The following is an 8,443-nucleotide window of genomic DNA, read 5'->3' as shown; positions in this document are numbered from 1 at the left end:
GGAGGGGGAGGAAAGTTGCACCTTTATCTCAAGGGCCTTTTGCTCTTGCCATAGGGAATCTCTAAAGCAGATATACAGTGTATGCTCACTGGCCTCGGTCAGGCCCTTTTGGAAAGACAAGGTCAGGCCGAATTAGGTTTACACCAAATGGCTTCCTCATATATTCCAATATATCCTATTACTTGCCATTTTTATTTGTCACTCCTCCTTGAAACCTCTTGGCCTATGGCCACCACACTCTCCTGGTTTCCTTCCTACCTCTCTGGCTGCTTCTTGGTCTCCTTTGTGGCCCTTACCCTTCACCGACTAAAAGTTTGAGCACCCTCCTGCCCCCTCAGTCCTCGAACCTCTTCTTTGCACACTCGTCCCCTTGGAGATCTCATCCAGGCTCCTGGCCTTGTACTCTACCTACACAACAAAGGCTTCCAAATCTGCATCTTCAGCTCTGACGTTCCCCCAGGGCTCCAGACTTGAAAAATCTAGGTGGCCTCTTGACATCTTCACTGGAACCCGCTGGGCACCTCCATCAGAGCACCTCCATCAGAGCACATCTGTTAGTGTTGCTGAGCGTGATTTCTCCTCAGCGGCCCACACAGCCTTTCCTCTGCTCTTTGCTCTCTCAAGAGAGGGGTACTCCATTGACTTAGCCCCTCAGGCCAGAACCTTAGAGTCACACTAGACTCTTTCTGTCCCTCTCCTTGCACATCTCTCAGTCAGTTCTCCTAAATCCTTTTAAATGTACACTTTCAATGGAAGGACAACAGACACACAGTACAACACACAAGTCCTGAGTGTGCAGAGTGTGCATTTTCACCAAATGAACACACTCGTCTAACAACCCTTCTGATCAACAAACAGATCAAGATAGCACCCCTGCGTCCTCCCCAGTCACGCCCCCCTGTAGGGCCTCACCGCCCTCATCCGTTTTCGAACTTTATAAAAAGTGAATCTTACAGTATATACTCTTTTGGGACTGACTTCCTAAGCTCAAGATTATATTCTTGAGAGTCAGTCAAATTGTGTGTATTTACTGTAATACATTTGTTCTCATTGCCACATAAGATTTCGTTATCTGAATATGTCACAATCAATCCATTTTTCTGCTGAGAGGCATTTGGGTTGTTGCCTGATCCTGAGTAGTAGGAATTGTGCTGCTATGGGTTCTTTCTTTTTCTTCCAGTTTTATTGAGAAATAACTGACCTACATTGTTGTATAAAGTTTAAGGCATACATCATGATGATTGATTTACACAGGTTGTGAAAGGATTACCACAATAGGTTATTGTCTCTCATATAGATATGACAAATAAAAATGGCAAGCAATAGGATATATTGGAGTATATGAGGAAGCCATTTGGTATAAACCTAATTCGGCCTGACTTCTCTTTTTTTTTCTCCAAAAGGGCCTGACTGGCTATTGAGCACGCATTGCATATCTGCTTAGACATTTCCTATGGCCAGAACAAAGGCCCTTGAGATAAAGATGCAACTTCCCCCCACATTAGCATTTTTCCTTAGGCTAGGAACTGATTGCTGCACTCACCTCCCAGCTCACCTGTGACCACCCAGCTGGAGACAACAGACTGCCACCCTGCTGTGTTCACTGAGACAGAAGACCCACCTGCTATTTCCATCAATCGCTGTGCCGACAGCGTAGTCTCGCGACTATTGTAGAAGGGACATTCCAATCATATGTGAAACATCCTCTTTGAGGGTATATAACGACCCTGTAAACCCCCCCACCTCTTTGGAGTGCTCTGTTCCTTTGTGGAAAGACTCTCCCGGGTTATAATCCTCAGATTTAAACTCAGAATAAACTCACCCAAATTTTCATTTATAGATTGGTTACGGATTATTTTCGTTGACAGATACAATAAAAAGAAAAGAGGGCCAGCCCAGTGGAACAACGGTTAAGTTCAAACGGTCCGCTGCAGCAGCCTGGGCTTTGCCAATTCGGATCCCAGGTGCAGACCTACGCACCACTTGTCAAGCCATGCTATGGCAGGCGTCCCACATATAAAGTAGAGGAAGATAGGCATGGATGTTAACTCAGGGCCAGTCTTCCTCAGCAGAAAAAGGAGGAGGATAGGTAGTAGATGATGAGGATTTTAGGCTGGTTAATTTTAAAACTGCAGATGAGAAGCAGGCTCTGAGGAGCGGAGTTTGCTCACCCTTTGTTGGGAGGCATTTACATTTGTAGGGGAAACCTCCGTCTGTGGGGTTGCCTCCCTCTCTGTGCCAGGAAGAAGGGAGATAACCTTGTCTCTGGAAGCTCTTAATCAATGCCAAAGGCAAGAACTTAAGCTGGTTACTGTCTGGCAACCTCATGTAACTGATTTAGGGTGGTGGCTTCTGGCCTTTACTTAATCCGATTTGATTCTTATCTAAAAGTTGTGGGACCACCCAATGGCCAGACCCCCCACCTGCACTGATACCATTTTAACTTTTTTACATGTTCTTTCCTTTGTCTTGTAAAGAGATGGCTCACATACCTATGCCTTAAATTTAGCCTTACTCTCCACCCATGTTTGCAGCAGAAGTGGCAGCAGCAACATGCCGGCAGCAGCAACATGCCGGCAGCAGCTCTGCTTGCCCATGGGTCCTGTCCCCACACAGCAGCTCTGACTGCACATGGGTCCTGTCTGATGTGGGGTCAGCGAGCCGAGGAGTTGAAAGAAAGATTTCTTAGACTTTCAAGACCTGGCAGTAGTGCTCTTTTATTTAGAGAATAGTGTGGAATAGCATGGGGACAGGACCCATGGGCAGGCAGAGCTGGTGCGTGGGGACAAGACCCACGGGCAGTCAGAGCTCCTGCTGCTGCCCCAAGTTGAGGGTTAGAGCTAAATTTAAGGCATAGGTATATGATTCATCTCTTTACAAGACAAAGGAAAGAACATGAAAAAAAAGTTAAAATGGTATCAGTGCAGGTGGGGTCTGGTCATTGGGTGATCCCATGACTTTTAGACAAGAATCAAATCGGATTAAGTAAAGATTAGAAAGGTTAGACGCCACCACCCTAAACCAGTTACATGAGATTGCCAGACAGCAACCAACTTAAGTTCTTGCCTTCCCCATTAAGAGCTTCTAGGGACAAGGTCATCTCTCCTCTTCTTCCTGGTACAGAGAGGGAGGCACGTTTTACAGGTAGAGATTTACCTTACAAATGTAAATGTGTCCCAGCAAGGGCAAGTTCCATTCCCCAGAGCCTCCTTCCCTGTCCCAGTTTATCGAAAGCAATCAGCCCAAAACAATCCTGATGCCAAAGAGACATATCCTGGGGTGGCCAATTTCAGGTCCCTACAAGGTCATCCCCCCTTCCTTCACAAACGCAAATGTCTCAAAAGGGCAAGCAAAATTCCAGTCCTCGGAGCCTGCTTCTCATCTGCAGTTTTAAAAGTAACCAGCCTAAAAATCCTCATCACTGTCCCCATGCTCTTCCACACTATTCTCTAAATAAAACAGCACTACTGCCAGATCTTGAGAGTCCAAGAAATCTTTCTTTTGACTCCTCTGCTCACCGACCCCGCATGATTTCACGTTAGCTCAGGGCTAATCTTCCTCACCAAAAAAAAAAAAAAAAAAGTCTCCTTGTGGTGAGAACCCTTAGGATCTACTCTCTTAGCAGCTTCGCCTTCATCACACAGCAGTCTGGGTGTTCTGTACATGGCTTGCTGCACATTTGTACACGTTTCTGTCGAGTATGTGCCTGGGAATAGAATTGCTGGGTCTCCTGGTGTAAAGCCATATAGTTTTCCAAAATGGTTGTACAAATTGACATTGCCACAAGCCCTTGATGAGAATCCTGCCTGCTCCACATCCTCCTCAACATTTTCCCTATTTTACGGAGTGTGTGGAGGTACTTCATTGTGGTTACAGTATTTTCCTAACGCCTAATGAGCTTCAGCACATTTTCGTATGTTTATCAGCCATTTGGATAATGTTTTCTATGAAGTTCTCTTTCCAGTCTTCTGTTGCTTTAGATAGCTCTTGCACTGGAAAGCTGCTTTCCGCCCCCAGGCAGCCCACTCTGTCACCAGCTTCTTGCTTCCTCTTTGCCCCTCTGGCTCTTCTCCATCCCACAGTCTCAGCACAGCCCAAGGGGATGCTGGGTCAAAGGGCAAGTCAATGCTCAAGCTCGGAAGGAGTGTCCAACTGTTTTCCAAAACAGTTTAGAAACCAATTTACACCCTCACCAGAAATACATGGGAGATCCCATAGAGGTATATACTCTCTGACCCTGGGTATGGTCGGGTCAGACTTCTTCTTCTTCTTCTTTTTTTTTGGTGAAGAAGACTATCCCTGAGCTAACTTCTGTGCCAGTCTTCCTCTATCTTGTATGTGGGACACCTACCACAGCATGGCTTGATCAGCAGTGTGTAGGTACATGCCCAGGATCTGAAACCACGATCCCCAGGCTGCTGAAGTGGAGCACGCAAACTTAACCACTACACCACCAGGCCAGCCCAAGATTTCCTATTTTTTTACTAGAATGCAAAGTGATAGCTTGTTGTGGTCTTTTTTTTTTTTTGAGGAAGATTAGCCCTGAGCTAACATCTGCTGCCAATTCTCTTTTTGCTGAGGAAGACTGGCCCTGAGCTAAAATCCGTGCCCATCTTCCTCTACTTTATATGTGAGACACCTACCATAGCATGGCTTGCCATGTGGTGCCATGTCCACACTGGGGATCTGAACTGGCAAACCCCAGGCTGCTGAAGTGGAACGTGTGAACTTAAACTCTACGCCACTGGGCTGGCCCTCCAGGAAGAATTTAAAGTGTTGTTTTTCATATGTAAGTCCTAATTTATCTGGATTTCTATATAATGTGAATTAGGTTTCAATCTTTGGCAGCCCCATGTGTTGGACACTCCTCTGTTTCCCTAACAAGACAACATGCCACCTCTGCCATATGACAGAGCTCTACACGTCCATGGTCTCTGTCGGGGCTTTATTCTCCCCCACCCGTCAATTTATCTATCTCTGCCAGTGCCGCACCATCTTAATTATTTAGTTCTAACGTCTCAGAGGCCAAGCCTCTTCCTTGCTCGTCCGCCTTAGAAGTGTTCAGGCTATAATTAACCCTTTACTCTTCCACATACATTTTAGAATAATCTTGGGGCTGGCCCAGTGGTGCAGTGGTTAAGTTCCCACATTCTGCTTTGGCAGCCCGGGGTTCGCCGACTTGGATCCCCGGTGTCGACCTATGCGCCACTTGGCAAGCCATGCTGTGGTAGGCATCCCACATACAAAGTGGCGCATAAAAAAAAAAAAAAAAGAATCATCTTGACAAATTCCAAAACATCTCTCTTGGAATGTCGGAATTCATAAAATGTTGAATCCACACTTCATCTTGAGGAAACACATATGAAAATAAAAATGAAAGAAAGAATAAATGACTTAAATTCCAAGGTCATAATGTCTAGCACAAGAGCAATAAAGAAACTCAACAGAAAGCACAAGGAAAAAAACTAACAAAGATAAAGGCAGAAATTAATGAGACAGAGATTAGAAAAAGAATAGATCTAATTAATAAAATGTTGGTTTTCAAAAAAAATTAACGAAATAAATAATTAGCTAATGTAATCAAGAATAAAAGGGACAAACGACACATATACAAAATAAGAAAGGACAGTGGAGAAATAACTGGAACAGAAGAAATTTTAAAAATCAAAAGAAGCTAATTTGCAAACTTCAATGAAAATAAATTTGCATTCTTAGATGAAATCGATAGTTTCCTAGGGAAATACAAGTTACCAAACTGACTCAATTAAAGATAGAAAACTTAAACAAAATAATTTCCATAGAAGAAATAGAGAAAATTATCAAGGAATTTCCCCACAAAAAAAGCACCAGGCCCGGATGGTTTCACAGGAGAATTTTACCAAATCTGTAAAGACTAGATAGCCCCAATGCTCCATAAATTGTTTCAAAACTTCTAATTTCTTTCTTATGTAGCAAGTCTAACATTGATATTTAAACTCAATTTTTTAGAAAGCAGCACAAAAGGAGAACTATAGACTTATTGAATTGCTTATGAATACTAATGCAAAATATTTAAATAAAATATTAGAAAACAATCCAACAGCAATTACCATATACCACAAACACGTGGGATTAGGGAAACCATTAATATAATACATCAGATTTTAATAGGTTTAAGAAGAAAATCATATGATTATCTCCATAGATGCTGGAAAAGTCCTTGATAAAACTCACCATAGAGTGAAGTTGATGAGTGTCTTCTTAATATAATGATACATATATATATATATATTGCTCCTAAAGCTACAATCTTACTTAATGGGGAAATACTAGAGGCATTTCCGCTAAGATCAGCAATAAACCAAGGAGACCCTCTACCATTCAACATTGTACTGGAGGCATTAGGCAAAACGGTTAGAGAAGAGAAATCAATAAGAAGCATAAGAATTGGGGAGAAAAAGAGTAAACCTGTCCCTTGCAGATGATACAACTGTGTACCTGGAAAGCCCTAAAAGTATTTTATATTTGTCTTCATTTTTACCATTTCTGGAATTTTTCATTTCTTAGTATAAATCCAAGTTTTTGCCTGGTGTCTTCCTTCTACCTGAAGAACTTCCTTTAAAGCTGCTTATGGCACAAGTCTGCCGGTAATTACTTGGGTCCTTCTTACCCCAGAGCCTTCTTTCTCCTGCATCACGCTCGCCGTTCCGTGGTTGTAACTGGTTTCTTTTCTTCAACAGTCCACGAAATCTTCAAGCTCAGGAATCCTGTGTCCTCAGTATGAGAGATAGAGTCTAGCAGAGAGAAGATGCGGGGAAAGTTTTGATGAAAGATACAGAAGAGGGGAAAGCGGGTAGAGGGAAGGGGAGAGGGAGGAAGGTGGCGGGGGCAGCCCGAGGAGAGAGCCAGCGAGCACCAGTCACCAGGAGGCGCTCCCTCTGGTGGTCGTTCTGAGAAGCTGCAGGTAAGCCGGGTATCCTATGCGGGACATAGCACAAGAGGGATCAGAGCGTGGCTGAGAGGCAGAGCTGTGGGGGGACTTACTCTCAGAGACGGACGGTGAAGGATATCTTGCTGCTGGCCTTGGCTGGAGAAGATCTAAGTCTGTCCCTTTGTGGCCTTGTCAGGATGGAGAATTCTGAGCCCTCCTAGGGCTGTGTCGTTTGCTGCGTCCGATGCTTTGGAGCATTGTCCTATGAGGAAGGATTATGGTCTCATTTTACAGAGGTGGGAACAAACCCAGAGCAGTTAGACAGGTTTCCCCACCTCACCATGGGAACGAATATGACCTCTTCTGTTTTTGTTTGTTTTAAGATCTTTTTGAACCCGCCTAGGTCCTGGCACTCTTCTCCCTACGTCCACACTCTCTCCCTGGGTGATCTTGCTCATGACGGTTTTTTTTTTTTATTGAGGTCACATTGGTGTATAACATTATACAAATTTTCGGTGTACATCATTATATTTCAACTTCTGTATAGACTACATCCCGTTCACCACCAAAAATTAAGTTTCCATCTGTCACTGCACGTGTCCCCCTTTACTCCTTTCACCATCCCCCCAGCCCCTCTTCCCCTCTGCTAACCACCCATCTGTTCTCTACATCCGTGAGTTTGTTTTTTATTGGTTTTTTAAATCTTCCCCATATGAGCGAAATCATGTGGTATTTTTCATAAGAGTTTTAACAGCCATGTGTGCATGATGATCCCCAAGTTTATAATTCCAACCTGTACCTGTCCCCTGGGCTCCAGATTGCCAGCCTGACACCTGCGCTAGGAAATCTCAAGGCATCTCACACTAACATGTTCAACGGTGGACTCCTGGTTCTCTTTCCCACCTGCAGTACTGTGTTCCTTAACCTCTCCTGATCGTCCCCTCCGCAGAAAATGGCACCATCATCTACCCCGAGGCAGAAACCCAGGAGACATTCTAGATTCCTCCCTTACCTATCCCTTTGCCTTCAACTCATCAGCAACTCCGGTCACTTCTAGTTCCAAAACACATCTTGAACGTCCCCACTTCTTCCCATCTCCGTTCTCCATCTCCAAGACACCATTCCCTGCAGGGATGACCGCAGTAGCCTCTGTACTAATGCTCCTTCTTCTGTTTTGATTTATTCACGCCACAAATAGTTGTTGAATGAGCACATACTATTTACCAGGCACTGCTCTGGACACTGGGAACACAGTGGGAGCAAGGCTCATCCTCTGGCTTCTTGCAATCTAATCTCCAAACCATATTGTTGTTGTTTTTAATTATGAAAATTCCCTGCTTAACACCTGCACAATGATTTCTAAACTCTTCACCTTGGCCCACAAGCACCCTCCCACCTCAGGGCCTTTGCTCATACTGTCCTCTCTGCCTGGAGTGTTTTTTCCCCAGCCTTTGTATTGCTGTCTCCTCCTCCTTCAGGTCTTTGTTTATATGACACTTTCTTTGAACACCCTGTTATTCCTTCTCTTTGCAT

The 8,443-nt window shown here is 44.2% G+C and overlaps 1 protein-coding gene across 4 annotated transcripts in view; it reads right to left on the bottom strand.

Annotated features, from left to right (window-relative positions):
* MOGAT2 (monoacylglycerol O-acyltransferase 2) overlaps positions 1–8,168 on the bottom strand; it is a 26,754-nt gene extending 18,586 nt beyond the window's left edge. The window contains exons 1-3 of one of the 4 annotated variants that reach the window (XR_006891962.1): positions 7,923–8,164; positions 7,024–7,172; positions 6,650–6,773 (exon numbers count right to left, since the gene is read on the bottom strand). The gene's annotated coding sequence lies outside the window, so the exon portion shown is untranslated. Of the gene's footprint in view, positions 1–6,649; positions 6,966–7,023; positions 7,173–7,922 lie in introns of those variants that run through there. The other 3 variants (XR_006891963.1, XM_046685985.1, XM_046685986.1) reach the window with 3 other exon arrangements.
* Between the last annotated feature and the right edge of the window lie 275 nt (positions 8,169–8,443).

Source organism: Equus quagga, chromosome 14 (assembly GCF_021613505.1).
Source record: "Equus quagga isolate Etosha38 chromosome 14, UCLA_HA_Equagga_1.0, whole genome shotgun sequence".
NCBI lineage: Eukaryota > Metazoa > Chordata > Mammalia > Perissodactyla > Equidae > Equus > Equus quagga.
The sequence above is the reverse complement of the archived record's forward strand: the minus strand, read 5'-3'. Positions and strand labels throughout refer to the sequence as shown.